General features: G+C 35.1%; 1 long non-coding RNA gene across 1 annotated transcript in view; it reads right to left on the bottom strand.

Annotated features, from left to right (window-relative positions):
- The window catches only part of LOC106730591, a 359,458-nt gene that overhangs the window by 196,056 nt on the left and 146,546 nt on the right, over positions 1-16,856 (bottom strand). The window contains exon 11 of the long non-coding RNA XR_004321574.1: positions 15,273-15,394. This is a non-coding gene — a long non-coding RNA (uncharacterized LOC106730591). The remainder of the gene's footprint in view (positions 1-15,272; positions 15,395-16,856) is intronic.

Genomic DNA, 16,856 nt, shown 5'->3' with positions numbered 1-16,856 from the left:
ACGTGTTGAATGAGTTGTTAAAAACCATCTAGAAAACAACAGTATTTATATCTTTAGTCTGTTATAGTCTCCTCCAACTTCATCATGCAGAGAGTAAAAGCATCCTTACCAGCCGGCACTCTTTGCAATGTTTCTGAGACTTGGGTAGTAGAATTGTGAGCAAAGGATGATCACTGTTCTTACTGTAATAACTCCTGAAATGCCACTTTGTAATTCTAAATCTAACTTGGAGCTTTTAAAGCTAAATATGGCTAAAAATATTTCATTTTTTTAATCAACTAAAAAAAAAACCTGAGAAATAATTATCATTCTATCAAGTTTTAAACACTACACATAAGAAGTTTTTATTTTCATATTGCTTATAATTTTAAAACACTAGAAATAATCTTAAAGTTCTTCAGTAAGTCTCCAGTAAAATACATTTTGATATAACCAACACAGTGGAATGTTTGTAGTTATTAGAAAAATAAGATTGATCTTTCCTTCCAGCCAAGATGGAGTAACAGTGACTAGAACAACTCTACCTGAGACACCTAAAAAGTACTACACAAGTACATGAAACAAAGGCTTTCAAAACATCAGACCTTAGGCAATGAAGACAGCTTACTGCCAGGTGTGAATTTGCATGCAGTGACTCAGGCAGAAAAAAAACCCAGGCAGTGCCTGGCAGTGTCCCTTATGTGAGACACAGCTGAGTATCCAAGGAAGCTAGAGTTTGCAGATCAGAATAATGGAGGAAAGAGAGAGACAACACAGAGAGAGAACCAGGAAACTGTGCAGAGAATCTTTCAAGTATTCGTTTAACTACTGATCAATGCATGGGTGTGAGAAAACTACCCACAACTGGGAGGAGTTGGGAATGACCTGAAAGGATAACAGAAAACAGTTCTTGGAGCTCCCACAGGGCTAGGAATAATGCCTGTTCCCAATTGCTAGAGCAGAAAAGCTCTTAAAGCACATGGCATATAATACTAACAAGGATCTTGTTTCTGCAGTATGGAAAAATTAATTCTAGACTAAATGTCTCTATGGTCCCACCTACCAAAGCTTAAAGCAAGACCCAAAGAGATCAGCCTGTTTACATGTAACTGTACTCCAGAATAAAATTCAAGAATATTTTTAGAAATATAAAAATACTTCCGAAAGTGAATTTCACAAAGGCTGGCATCCAGTGAAAAATTATTAGGCATTCAAAGAAGCAGGAAATCACAAACAATAAAGAAAAGAGTAAGTGATAATTTGATACTAACCAAGAAATAAAATAGATGATAGAATTAGTAGGTAAGAACATAAAAATAGTTATTCTAACTCAGGATATTTGAAGCAAGATTGAATACCTTTCCTCAAGAAGAGACAAGGAAAGTATTAAAAAAAGAATCAATTTAAACTTCTAGAGATGAAAACTTAAATGTCTGAGATAAAAATACATTCGATGGCTTAAATAGCAGATTAGACAAGGCAGAAGAAAAGATTCATGAACTTAAAATAAAAATTAAATTATTCAAAATGAAACTCAGAAAGAAAAAAGACAAAGAGAAAGAAAGAGATAAAGACAGAGACAGAAACAGAGAAGGAGGGACCTGTAAGATAACATTAGGTAGTTAAAATATACATAGAATTAGAATCCCCAAAGAGAGGGGGACTGAAAAATTACTTGCAAAAATAATGGCCAAAACTTTTCCAAATGTGATAAAAATTATAAACACACAGATGCAAGAATCATAACAAATAAAAAGCATGAGAAACATGAAGAAAATTACACAAAGGCATAACATAGTCAAGTTGCTTCAAACCAGCAATAAAGACAGTATCTTAAAAGAAGCCAGAGAAGAGGCCATTCAAAGGAAAAATGATAACCATGACAAATTTATTATCAGAAAGAAAAAAAAAAGAAAGAAAGAAGAAAACTAGAAGACAATGTTAAAACATCTTTAAAGAACTAAAAGGGGTGGGAGGAGTCAACTTACAAGTCTGAAACCAGCGAAAGTCACAGGGGACTATGTTCAATATCTTGTAATAACTTTTAATGAAGAAGAATATGAAAACAAATATATGTATGTATACGCATGACTGGGACATTGTGCTGTACACCAGAAATTGATACATTGTAACTGACTGTACTTGAATTAAAAAAAAAAACAGTGAAAAAATCTTTAATAAAGATAAAATAAAGATTTATTCAGACATATGAAATCTGAAATAATTCATCACCACAGACCTTCACCACAAGAAACAATAAAGCAAGTTCTTAAAGAAAAATAAAAGTGTATTTATTATAAAACCTAGGACAAGCAATTTTGAAGGAAGACCCAAAGAGATCAATGTGTTTAAGAGTAACTGTATTCCAGGATAAAGCTCAAGAATATTTTTAGAAATACAAAAATGCTCCAAAAGATAAATTTCACAAGGCCTGGAATTTAATGAAACATCACCAAGCATGCAAAGAAGTAGGAAAACATAACCAATAATGAAAAGAATAACACAAAATACAGTGGAATACACTGATGACTATTTTAGAAGATTCTTTGGCAGCTTCTTAAAAATTTAAACATTTACCCACCCCATGACTTGGATATTCTATTTCTAGGTGCTTACTGAAGAGGAATGAAAAAGCACAGGGCCACACAAAGACTTGAACCAAATGTTCACAGCTGCTTCATCAGTAACAGCCCCAAACTGGAATTAACCCAATGTTCATCACCAGATGTATGGATAAACAAATTGTGGTATATCCATACAATGGAATACCATTCAGCAATAAAAAGGAATGCCCCACTGATATGCATCTCAACATTTTGGAATATTAAAATAGTTATACTCAGTGAAAAAGGCAGACCAAAAAAAAGTTTGTATGGTACAATTCCACTTATATAAAGTTCTACAAAATCTAAATTAATCTGTAGCAAACAAAAGCAGTTCAGTGGTTGCCTGGCAGTGTTGAATGTGGAGAGGTGGAGAAGGGAAGCATCACAAAGTGAAATAAGAAAACTTTTCAGTGAATGATATGTTCAGTTTCTTGATTGTAGTGATACTTTCATAGGAAGATACATATATTATATCTTACCAAACTGTATACTTCAGATACATACAATTTATTATATATCAGTTACACCTCAATAAATCTGTTAAAAACCAAAAAAGGTCCATAGATACTAATCCAAGAACATGTTTACCATGTATCAATTTTTGTAAAGTCTGTGAAAAAATATATTTTGTCATCCTATTTTTGTACAAAAAAATGGATATATATACATGTTCGCATAAACCTAGAAAATATCTGAAAATAAAGGTTTATGCTCCCACAGCAGGTCACACAAGGGAGATAAAAGAAGGATTCAGGAATAGTAGTGGACTTTTTGCTTTATACATATATCACATTTTTCACAACCAGAAAACTATTAATTTGACATCTAATTTACATAAATAAATGGCCTTAGAGAAATTAGGACTGTCTCATAAATGTTTTACATCATTCCTTCTCATTTCTCAGTTGAATTTCAACAGGAATAGTGAGTATTTTTTATTCCACAATTTGTAGTAATAGGAAGTATAAGTAATAAGTATTGCTTTTGCTACGGTTATTGTTTAATTTTTATAATTTAGTTGTGTAATCTTGGCTACACTATATTCCTTAGATTGAAGAAATCTTCTGAACACGAGTTAAATAAAAACAAAAGTAAAAACAACCATAAACTAAACCTACCTGGAAATACAGCTTTTCATTTCAACTAGTAGTAAATTAAAATCTTGGTTAAATATTTAGACCCTGGTATATATACAGATGGATTCTCTGTGTGAGTGAAATCCGAAATAAACACAACAAAATAGCTGAAACAGCCAAAGTGGCAAGTTTAAGCTCAGACATCTGGCTGCCTCTAGGATATAACTGCAGCTCTTTCCAGGGAACCCCACACCTTGAATTAATGAGAACATTTGGATATTGTTTTTTTTATCTTTATCTCCATTTGATATGTAATAGACCAAAAAAGAAGAAACTACAAAAAATGGTTCTATGAATCTTTACCAAAAACAATCCTAGGCTGACCTTTTTAGTATATAGGTCAACTTAAGGTCACAACAGATTCCTTATATATCAAAATAGCCATTTCAAATGGCTTACAGCCTAACAATTTTATGTAATTCTTATAAATTAATAATGAGTTTTAAATGCCAAGACACCTATAGATAATAAAAGAAACCTATGACTTCTGCCTAGGCAGGCTGTTAAAGAAGTCATTTTTCACTGAGAATAACTCTGCAAAGTAGTCAATTGCCAATTTAACCAATTGGTTGTAACAAATAGGCTTTGTTTTAAAAGTTCATTTGCAAACCTTACTGTTTGGAAATTGGAATACATAATTTTTTTCTTTGCTTAAAAACAATACTAGATTTAGCTCTAGCCAGTCTACTAAAACCTATTTAGTGCATAGCTTAATACATATACCTTATTATACAAGTATTAAAGAATAGAAACACCATTTTAAATACTGATTTTCATAAATAGAGAGTTTCAACTTGGAAATTGAGAAATGCATTATCCCCTGCTAAAGTGGTAGCTAGAATTTCCCAGTTCCTATATATTCCTCATCCTAATACTAAGGAGAGTAAGTACACAAAACTATAAAATGCCTTTATGTTGTTGACTGTCTTTATCCCCCAATAGAATATAAGCTCCAGGAGGGCAGGAAACACACTGAAGAGACAGTTCTCAACAATAATTAAAAAGGTGGGGACAAGGGCTAACTGTATAGAATCAATATTATGATTGAAGTTTGACTGGAAATGAGGATATAAGAGACACAAAGTAAGTGAAAATCAATTAGAAACTCCATGAACAAGAAGCTCTATAGAAGTCATAGTTCAATCATAAGGTAATGGCTTCAAATTAGATTAAGTCAGCTTTAAGAATAACAGATGTACTCTAATACAGAGACAAAATCATTAAAAATCTGAAAGGTAACAAAGAAACAATAAAAGATGTATGTTTGTCCTCCCAACAAGAAAAAAAAAAGCAATCAGAAACTCCAGGAGATAAAAATGGTATAAGAAGAATGCTTTCAGCATATCATACAAACTAAAATATGGCACAGTTTTCAGTAATTGGTAGAATTCAAAAAGGAAAAATATATTTAAATTTGATTTTAGGCATAGGGGTCAACCTTTGGAATTCAAGAGAATAGGATATAAATTTAGCAAATAAATTTCCTTTTCACTGAACAAAATTTGCATAACCATAAGCAAATTTTTATGAGTTACCAACTTTTAGAATTAACCAATGAGCAAAACATCATGTTTAAAAAATAAAAAGAATCTGCTTTAAAAATATAAAAGTAAAGACATGTCTGATAAAAGTTAGTAGATTGGAATGGGGAAATCAAGTCAAAATAACAGGAGTACTAATCATGTGTATATATGTATAGACTGCTATATATATAAAATCTCATGGTAACCAGAAACCAAAAATCTGTAACAGATACATACAGAAAAAAAGAGAAAGGGACCCAAACTTAATACTAAGGATAGTCGTCAAACGACAAGGGAAGAAAACAAAAGATGCTAAGTGAACTATGTCAGAAAGGGAAAGACAAATACCATATGATTTGACTTATATGTGGAATCCAAAAAAAAACAAACAAACGTAACAAAATAAAAACAGATGTTACAGATACAGGGAACAAACAGCTGGTTGCCAGAGGGGAGGGCAGTGGGGAAGGAAAGAAATAGGTGAGGGAGATTAAGAGGTACAAACTTCCAGTCGCAAAATAAATAAGTCACAGGTATGAAATGTACAGCATGGGGAATATAACTCTGTCACACAGTCAGTGTCCGTGTAATATCTTTGTATAGTGACATATCATAACTAGACTTCTTGTGGTGATCAGTGTGAAATGTATAGAAATACTGAATCACTGTGTTGTGTAACAGATCTACGACATAGTGTCATAAATCAAATATACTTCAAAAACAAACAAATTCATAGAAAAAAGAGATCTGATTTGTGGTTACCAGAGGCAGAGGATGGGCAACCAGAGAATTGAATGAGGCAGTCAAAAGGTACAAACTTCAGATATAAGATAAATAAGTACTAGAGATGTAATGTACAATATGATAATTATAATTAACACTGCTGTGAGTTATGTGTGAAAGTTAAGAGAGTAAATCCTGAGTTCTTCTCACAAAAACATGATTTTTTTCTATTTCTTTTATTTTGAGCCTATATGCAATGATGGATATTTACTAAACTTACTGTGATATACATCTCACAATGTATGTAAATCAAATCATCGTGCTTTACATCTTAAATTTATACATTGCTATATGTCGATATTATCTCAATAAAACTGAAAGAAAAAGTGTTTGTAATTAAAAATACTTTTAAACAAAGAACAGGAGCACTAATAGTCTTCTAAGATGTACAGAGCCAAGAGACACCACTTACAGTCAAAAGAATAATATATCTGTATTATAGATATTCTATATATTATATAGTTAGAAATTTTATCAAGAAAGAAACTAGAAAATGATGATATAACTACATTATGGGGGTGGCCAACTAGAAAATGACAGAAGTAAGTTAATCCTCTTCTACTATCATAGCAAGGAAATGATCATGTCTAGAATTGATAAAGAAATAGCAGTATAAACAAACTGTTTCAAGATACTAGAGGACCCCAAACAAGGAAGCAATTATAGGAGGTTGCCCTGCTGGGCATTTAATGTTTCTATACCATTTTGACTTTTTCACCATTTGCAAGCAGTATTTTGATTTTTACAAATAACTTCTGTGATAAATGGGAGATAAGTAGGGCCCATTTATCATCAGTTACACATGGCACAGCCTCATTAGGAGTTCTGCGGAGGACAGTATGAGCCAAACCGTGGTTTGGAATTCTAGGAAACCATAGTTCTTTAGGTGCAAAGAGTCAGGGAGAGTAAAAAGCCCTTGGGCTGTCCTCTTTACAGTTATACCCAGAGAGTCCAGTCCCCAGTGATGAGGTGAGCACCTTTTAAAAGTATTACCTATCAAAGATGGGAGAGATACCCCCTCATCAAACTTCAAAGCCACAAGCAATCAGTCAAACCTCTGAAGATCAGCCTCTCCCAGTTCTTGCCAAAAAAGCATTCTCTCTGGTTAGCTGTTTCTCTGTCAGTGTAATCTGAGCAATTCTGTAGAGACTTCCATCTATGAAAATCATTCTTGTTTCAGAGACAAAATTAAAATGTATTGTCTAGTTTTTCTAAAATTACTCTACTTTTGGCCTTCACGGATACTATTTTTTTTTAAATATAGCTGTTTGTATGTAAAACATATATGTGTATTAGATAATTAGAAATATGTAAGACAAAAAAAGCAGAGTAAGGACTGCTGTGTTGACATGTTAGATAGTGTATCCAGGATTTCATGGTAAATACTGAAGGAAGTGAAGCAGTTGGTCATGTAGGATCTGGGGGAAAGGGGAGTAACAGGGGCAAAGACCCTGAGGATAGAGGATGTCTGGTGGGTTTAGTATAGCTGGAGAAGAGTGGTGGTGAGGGACAATATTTAGAGACCAGGTATGAGAGATTATTTGGGGGGTAGTGTAACTAGAGAGGTAGAAATAGATCATATTGAGTCTTGCTGGACATAGTTAAGGCTTTGGGTTTTACTCCAATGAAAGGAGAAATATTGGAGATTCTTTAGCAGAAGAATGACAGGATGTGATCACTTGGACCACTGGGTTGACATTATCTGAAAACATGCAAAAGCAGAAGCAGGCAGACCGGTGGTGGTGATGAGACGTGGAGAGATTCTGGTTATACTCTGAAGGTAGAGCTGATAGAGGAGAAAGAGAGGAGTCAAGTATTAAAGTTTTCAGAATAATAACTGGAAGAATGGAGTTGCCATCGACCGAGACACAGAAGCCTCAGGGAGGAAAAAAGGTTTTGGGGTGGGGGTACATCAGGAGTTCAGAAATATCCACTAGAAAAATTCTTTCTAGATAAAAAGAGATCATGATGTCTATATTTTCACCACAGTAAAAATCTGAGTGAATCAAATATTCTTCTCTTTTTTAGGTAAATGGAAACATGACCATTTTGAGATTTCTAATGTTACTCAAAGTATCCATTTTTAGAACTGTTTACTAGGCTCATCTCTGGAGTCCTCCGCTCCTGTCCCAAATATGTATTTCAGAAGAATCTACCTGGAACTCAGCATTTAAGCATGCAAATGAGCAGCTCATTTATTTTGGTCCAGGGAAAATATCATTAATCAAATTTATGAATGCAATGAAATCACTTCTTCCATGTTTATTAAAAGTCATTATGAAAATGTTATCTCTGGGCTCAGCTGACAGTTTTAAACTTAATGTGGCTTTTAATCAATAGCAACAAAATCAATTATGTCACCATTGGGCATCTTAAGGAAGGTAAATTACTACCAGTCAAAAAGTGTTTTCCTTTCGATTTATATCCTCACAGATTAAAAAAAAAAAAAAAAGGAAATTCGAACCATAAAAAAGAGCAGAATCGTGTTTTCCATAGAGGTAGAACTGTGTAATGGAAAGAGCCCTATTTAGGAGAAAAACAAGCAGTCTGAGTTGTATGGTCTGCTATACCCCAGCACTGTGACCTTTCAAAAGTCACCTGATTTTACTGAGCAGCAAGTTCTCATTCTTTAGAATACCTGTTTAGAGCTTTACTATACAGTATAAATGTAATATGGTGTTAATAAATTACATTTAAGTGTTTTTGTAAATATGGGTAATTATTTATATTTTTTACACAGGACTTATTCATTTGTTTCCTCATTCAAAGATTATTGCTTGCTTAGGGCCAAACTTTGAAGTAAAGATCTTCATTTGCTTGGAAGGTACAGATATGTATTCAAGGCAGGTGATGGGTGGATGGGTGGATGAATGGACAGATGGATGAATTAATCAATGATAGTGTACATGCGACTGCTTCAGAAAATTTAAAGTGGTATTCCAATGTGGATTTTGAGTATTGCATGTAAAGTATGCACCTGCCTTCATAATATACTTCTTTTCCTCCACAATAATGGGAGATAATAGATTTTAGATTTTAAAGGTGTCGTAAGAACAGATTCATTAATCTCAAGCTACACTGCCACCTTTTGAGGAAAGTTGATATGCTTTTCTATTCCCCATTCTGAATTATATCCAGCCATAGTATTCAATATTTTCCATCAAAGGATACACAATATGATTAAATGACAACATTAAGATTCCCCAATATATTCTCCTACTATAAAGTAGAAATAAATATATACATCCCAACCTAAATATAACTCTCATTAAAATTTCTTAGGAAGAAATTACAGTAAAAAACAAATTCTCTTGTAACAGTCAAAAGAAATTAAACCCTCTTGGCCTTACAAGTTAACATCCCTAAGAAATCAGTAGTCCAGAATCAATCCTCTTCAATTTCCTAATCCATTCAACCTCAATAGGGTGACTTTTTGGCGCTGGGGAGAAGCAGCCTGCAGTGGCTCCAGCCTTAGTCATTCTTTTGGAGATTCAAGACTAAATACCTTTATCACTAAGTCTCTCATGAGATTCACTTTTAAAGGGTCTAAAAAGTTAATAGGACATACAATATTATCAGAGTATTTGCCCCATATCCATGAAATTTAGAGAAAAAAATATCCAGCTCCTTAAAGTTATCACACTTAAAATTATGCTTCCAAATTCAGTATTCAATAACGCTAAATATCACAGGAGAGCGTCACCAGTGTCTGAGAGAAGGAAGATGAAGAGAGAGAATTGTGGTGTCAGGCTGGGCAAGATACCAATCAATTTACGAGAGACGCCCAGAATCCACAATCTGTGAGATTAAACTCAGTTCCACCAATGTGGAATTATTCTTAAAGGGATTCTCTATCTTCGGTGTTAAGAAGGTCCTCTCCATAGTTTGGATCCCAGTTCCTTCCAGCACAGTTATTTAATCCTAATCTTTGGGATCCTGCTCTTCTCTTTCTGTCAGAATTCTTTTGTCCCAGTCATCTTTTCTGTCCTAGTAACAACTAGACCAGTATCTCTCCTTTCCCTTTATCTTCTTTAGAGCAATTTTAGGGAAAGTTCAGTTTTTTCCTTTTATATCTGAATCTCCTGGCCTTTAAGATCTCATTTTCCCCTTCACATTTGCTTAGTCTGTGAGCTAAAATACCAACTTTTCCAGTGAGCAACTCTCTCTTCTTTTTTTACTGAAGTATTGGTGATCTACAATATTGTGTTAATTCCTGGTGTACAGCATAGTGATTCAGTCATACATATATATGATATATTCTTTTTCATTATAGGTTATTATAAGATATTAAATATAGTTCCCTACGCTATACAGTAGGACCTTGCTTTTTATCTATTTTATATATAGTAGTTTGTATCTGCAAATCCCAAACTCCTAATTTATCTGCCCCGCCACTTTCCCCTTTGGTAAACATATGTTTGCTTTCTGTGTAAGCAACTCTCTCCAGCTCACTAAGCCAGTCTTCCTTTATTTGATTTCTAACTAATCATTCCAGTTGCTTTTTAATTGGCTGGAAAAAATGTAATTTTCCTAGAGGAAAATTAAAGGTACAACTTCTTCTCATTTCCTTCTTCAATGGTGGGTTTGCAACAACCGAACTTTGAGCTATACCTTTATCTTCTCTCAAGAGGATAGCATATTCTGTTCATAGAAAGAGCTTCCATTCATTTTTAGATATTCACTGATAAAACTCTACCTCACTTTTCTAGGAAAACCCGTAATTTGGGTCTATGAAATCAGGATCCACAGTGAAAGTTTACAAGTTTCAGTTAGCAAGACTCAAGCCAACCTGAGACCACAGAGTTTATTCCTGCCACACTTGTCTTTCTTAGCCTTGAAGGCAGATGACACGGCATAGAGGTGAGCTGAATGTGGGTCAGTGGGTCCAGCACTGCGCACAACAGCCCTGGTGCAAACAGCACCAAGCTAGAAGCTCACAAGTGTTCTGTAGAACATACAAAACTCAGATGCCTTGCAGTTTTAAAACAGCAAATTCTGTTACTCCATCCAATGTCAAAAAGGACTCATCTGAACTTTGCTTCACCTGAAATACCAGGCCAAGCTGGGCCTGTGAATTTCAAGGTCTTGCTGTCACAGTCTTACCTAAAGGCATCTCTGTCCAGGAAGGCTGAAGTCACCTGCGAAGCTAGAGTGCCTCTAAGGCCAGGTGCTGGTGGTCTTGCCTGAATAAGAATTGTCACTTTCCTGGAACAAAGTTATTATACGCTTCAGTGACCCATCAAAGTCATAATCCCACCTGGCTAATTTACTAAAGCCTGAGGCCTAATGTCACCCACCCAGGGTGCCATGAACCAAAAACCAACAATAAAATTGTGAAAAGCAGCCATACGGCATGCTATGGAGAGCTGACCAAAGTCAAAAGACCATGACTCCCACCTCCACTACTGCTTGGTAAACCAAAACCCTCTTGGATCATTCAGGGTCTTGCTTTGGCAACACACCTCTATCTCCAAATTCTCTTTCTTTCAACTTCTACTCCTTATGTATTGTCAAGGTGTCTGGTCCAATGTGCACGATTTGGAGGTTTGCCTATTTAATATGTAAGGCTCTTCTCCCTCTACTGAAGTTCAGAACCAACTGCGAGCTGATGAAAAAGTCAGGAGGGTAGAGATGCTCCCTTTATTACTGAGGAAACTGTTGGTGTAACAGCTTACATATGCAGCAACAATGCATTCCCACTACTGCACCCCACGACCAGGCTATCTACCATATGTCAGGGAGAAAAGCAGAAGATCATACTTCACCTAATTAAAAAAATTAGGTTTGTAAGGTGTGCTTTATTTTATGCACTGCTAGAAAGAAATGAAACCTTCCTGGCATTTAAACTAGGACCTACCATTAATCGTAAGATATATGTTTATTCAGAGATGCTAAGCTATTTTTAAAATGTGTCTTAGGACTGAAGAAATATGAAACAGGATCTCTACAAGCAGGCAAATCCCACATAAAGTAAGTAAAGAGAAGCAGGTAAGCTGCAGGTCCTTTTTATTCTCCCCTGCACGTTAGTAAGATGACTGGCTTCTCTGCGGGGAGCAGGGAGAGAGGGCAGAGAGGCCTGGAAGAGCTATCCTTATTTTTGAGGGCTTGGAAATATGAAACAAGGACAAAAGAGATTCCCTCTCACAACCAAAAATTAATGTTCTGTTTCAAAGAACTTGAGATAGTACGAAAGATGATGCCAGAAGTAATCTCTAAAACCCTTAATATGGAAAAAAAAAAAAACAAAACAAACCTTATCCTTCACAGAAGGAAAGTTTTGCAAGAAAAAAAATCTATGTATGAAATTAATATTTATTTTTAACAATTGAAAGCAATATTACTACATGGAAATTTCAACTTGAAGAAAATAATTAGAGCATAGTAAATATTTTGGAGCTATTATTTGTAATTTTTGAGCATTGAACCAGCATTTTGTACAATCAATGGAAACAGGATCTAGAACTTGATATCATCAGAACAACACAACTTCATCTTTGGTCTAATAAGTTTAATCAGTCTTGACTGTTCATTTATCTCAATGGGCTCATGATAACTCTCCTTCTAAATCAGAAATATTACAGTCTTAGTCTCTATAGCAAGAACAGATTGCTGACTTTTGACTTTCAATTGATTAAAAGCATGCTAGCTGAGCGTTATGGATAAAGGGACGTTCAGAAGCCTAGTGAACATGACCACCAAAAACAAATAAATAAGCCAGGGATGGAGCCTGAAGGCCTTGGAGGTGGTATATAAAAGCAATGTTGTCAAGGGCTTCATCTTTGGAGTCAGACGGACCTGAGCTTTAACATCAACACCACTACTTACTAAGTGGGCAACTGCTGGACCTCACTTCACTTCAGTTTCTTCATCTGTGTAAAGTAAGAATAAGTCCTCCCTCCCATGAGTGTTGCGTGAACTAGGAGGCGATGTGTGTAAACCACTAGCACAGTGCCTGACCCATAGGACGTGGTCACAAAATAGAAATACTTCATTCTTATTACGGGAAAATACACAATACTGATAGAGCTCCCACACAAGACGAACACGGTTTTCCCACTGTAGTAGTTACTGATGCTGACAGCTATCAGAATTCATCAAACTGTACATCTGAAATATGTGTCGTTTACTGTACAGGAATCATACCACAATAAAGGTGTTATAAACACACACACACACACACACATATATATATATATATATATTTTTTTTTTTTTAAGAGATATTTCAGGTCCTCTGCCTTCTGGACACAAAGTAGAACAGTATCTCTGGCCCCCTAATGGTTGCCAGGATTATTTCTGCCCAATGAGCTATAAGTAGAATCTGTGTGTCTCTTCCTGATCAGAGCATTTATTTTATTATTTTTTTAACATTTTTTATTGATTTATAATCATTTTACAATGTTGTGTCAAATTCCAGTGTTCAGCACACTTTTTCAGTCATACATGGACATATACACACTCATATTTTTTTCTCTGTGACCTACCATAAGATTTTGTGTATATTTCCCTGTGCTATACAGTATGATCTTGTTTATCTATTCTACAATTTTGAAATCCTAGTCTATCCCTTTCCACCCTCCGCCCCCCTGACAACCACAAGTCTGTATTTTCTGTCTATGAGTCTATTTCTGTCCTGTATTTACACTTTGTTTTTTTTGTTTGCTTGTTTGTTTGTTTTTGTTTTTGTTTTTTAGATTCCACATAGAAGCGATCTCATATGGTATTTTTCTTTCTCTTTCTGGCTTACTTCACTTAGAATGACATTCTCCAGGAGCATCCATGTTGCTGCAAATGGCGTTCTGTTGTCGGTTTTTACGGCTGAGTATTTAAATGTTGATGTGGGACCCTCTAGATCTTTCCTTCCTTTTGCCACAACTGGCAGTGTTCCGTAGAGAGAGTAGCTGTGCCATCAGCCTGGGTCCCAGAGTGATGGACAGCATAACACAGCTCCTAGCCAACCCTCAATCAAAATGTAGTATGAGTGTTGTTTTAAACTAGTGAGATTTGGGGATTGTCATTAACAAAACATAATTTAGTCAGTCCCGACAAACACATCTAGTTAATCTCAAATCTAAGAATTGCATGTTTTTATTATTACCATATCATACTATCAACTTTTATATGCCCTATTATCATCCTTCTACTGTTATCATCAAGCACGTTGTTGGCAATATTGTTTGTTGAAGTTCATTCATTCATTCAACAAATATGTTCCAGACACTGTGCTAGGTTCCAGGCAAAGAACCCTGAACAAGTGGACACTGTACCTTTCCTCATAGTTCACTGGGAAGTTGATTGGATCATGGGGGCAGGAGGAGATTATAGATATTAACCAAAAAATTCTCTTAAGATTTTGGCTTAATCATTTAAATTTAAATTATACAGAGATCTAGCACTACCATACTTCCAATCATTATAGTTACAATAGGTTTATAATCTTTTTAGATACTTGCAAAGTATCTGAAACCCTCAGTCATGGCATCACTCCTTAAAACTAAAACTTACCTGGGAGAGGAAATCATTACTCGGTTAAGCCCTTAGTAGGGATAGTTTACTTTTCACACGTGGCAAAGCTAGTAAAGATTAAAAGCCTGTGAAAGAGATAAACTCAGCAGAATTTTGAAGGGGACTGAAGGTTAGGTGTATAAGGAACAACTTAAACGCAGAGTACCTGTGAGCATACATAACTGTGGTGGGATGGGTGAAGCAGAAAAGCATCCTCCAGTGAGTAAGGAGTAATGAAAGGCAGGAGGAGGATATTGGGATACACACTAGATTAAAAACCAGTTAGCTTGATTGAAGTTCTGGCTTTACTCACTTATTTGCTATATGACCTAAAATAAGTTACTTAACTTTTCTTAGCCTTAGTTTCCTCACTTAGAAAATATGAATAATAGATTTTTTTAAAAAACTCAAGGAGTTTAAATCTAGGTAAAAATGTAGACATGAAAGCATTTTTGAAAACCCAAAAGTGCTATTCAAAGGGAAAATGTCAATAATGTAAACATGGAGGGGCTTCTGAAGAAAGACAGAAAGTTTTATCCTATGATAAAGTGACAAGCTTTTTGGAAGTTTTACTTCACCTGAAGGTTTTACTTTCAGTGTCAACCAGCAGGGATATAAGTGTGCTCCAAGAATAAAGTCACTCTTACTCACCTGCATTCCAACAGTTCACTCCAATAGTCATTGTTGGAACAGTCAATATGTGGAATACTAAAATATTCAATAGTTCATTCCAGTACTCACCTGCATTCCAATAGTTCCTCAGTGGAAGGAAAAGGAACTGAGTTACAGCAGACAACAAACTTCAGAACTTGAGATACACTGTCAAGAATGAAAACCGGCTGGAACAGACATCACCATGCATTCTGGACAGAAAAAAAATTCGAGAAGCACTGGATTAGCTGATTTCTTGGTGAGCCTTTCACTGTTCCTATTAGCTATTCTCTGGTCTGTGCCAGAGAGGATCCCCCGAACATCCTCCAACAACCATTTGGGAAATCATACCCTTAGAGTATAGATAGGCAAGAGTCAGGATGGGCAAGAGCAACTTTATGAGTGGAGGCATAAACTCAGGAGCAAAAGCAATTCATTCAAGGCAGCTAAAGGGATTTGCACTTTCTTCCCTGCAGACCTTAAGCACCACCACCTTTCACTACATTCTAATCATTGCTATTAATAAGAGCATATTAATTCTACAACTTTGAGAATCAAAATAATTATGCTTTAGGAAAACATTATGAATCATAAAAGTAAAGGTTTGTAACACATAATTTTAATAAACATTTCCCCCAGAAATTTAACCCAACCCTTCTTTTCAGTCTAAGAGATTCTAATTTGAACAGTAAGGGTTATTTTTTATTTGCAGATGCTACTACTAATTTGACATTAAGTGTCATGCCCTCAGTGACAGAGTCTCCACTACAAAACTATACCAGAGAACAGAAACAATTGCCTAATTAAAGCTTTGACTCCATTGCTAAGATAATTCCAGCAAAATATGTTTTGCCTGAGGAAAAAAAAAACTCTCCTGAAATATTGAATTAATTTTATTCTTCTGGACGAGAAATGACAGCAAATCTTAACATCTTAGGTTTACATTTGTGTGGTCTCTCCTCCTAGAAACTTTCCTCTCTTAATGTGTCCTCATACTAAATCAGACAAAGGAAAAAATCCTTTATTATTCAGGACCACGATTTTCCTTACGGAAAAGTTTTCCCTAGTAAGTACATGGTCTTTCACATTTAAAAAATGAATTTGTTTATGAACCTGTATTAAATATTGTTCTAACACATGAAAGGTTAAAGGAGGAAAGGGTAGGGGGAGAAAGTTTTTGTTTGTTTGCTTTCGTTTTTCAATGAAAAGAATCTTTCCAAAGTAGCAAGGTAAAATAAACTTTTAAGCAGAATATTGTGAATCACAGTAAAATAACCTGAAATACAATACTGAGAGCTTGTGACATCTCCTGTGGTCATAAGGGCTATGCTTGGAACACTCCTAAAAATAAAGTTTATATTGATTGAAAGCATTTTTCTGGCTATCTGCTCCCTAACACCAAGAGCTGTATTGAACTAATCTATCCTGCATACCCAGCATATAGCACATTGCCTGGCATGGAGTGGGCCCTTAATAAATATTTATTATTGAATGAATTCCCAGAAAAGAGACACTAAAGGTACACCTCAGTGCACAACATTCATAGCTTCAAGAGTCAACACTAAACTTTTTTTTTTATGCACTTAAATATATTTAATATTTACTGAACATCCTCCCAAATAGCTCTGAGGACACAGTTGTTTGGAATTTGTACATATACCTATCAACACGAAT

This window comes from Camelus ferus, chromosome 7 (genome assembly GCF_009834535.1).
Source record: "Camelus ferus isolate YT-003-E chromosome 7, BCGSAC_Cfer_1.0, whole genome shotgun sequence".
Taxonomy (NCBI): Eukaryota; Metazoa; Chordata; class Mammalia; order Artiodactyla; family Camelidae; genus Camelus; species Camelus ferus.
The sequence above is the reverse complement of the archived record's forward strand: the minus strand, read 5'-3'. Positions and strand labels throughout refer to the sequence as shown.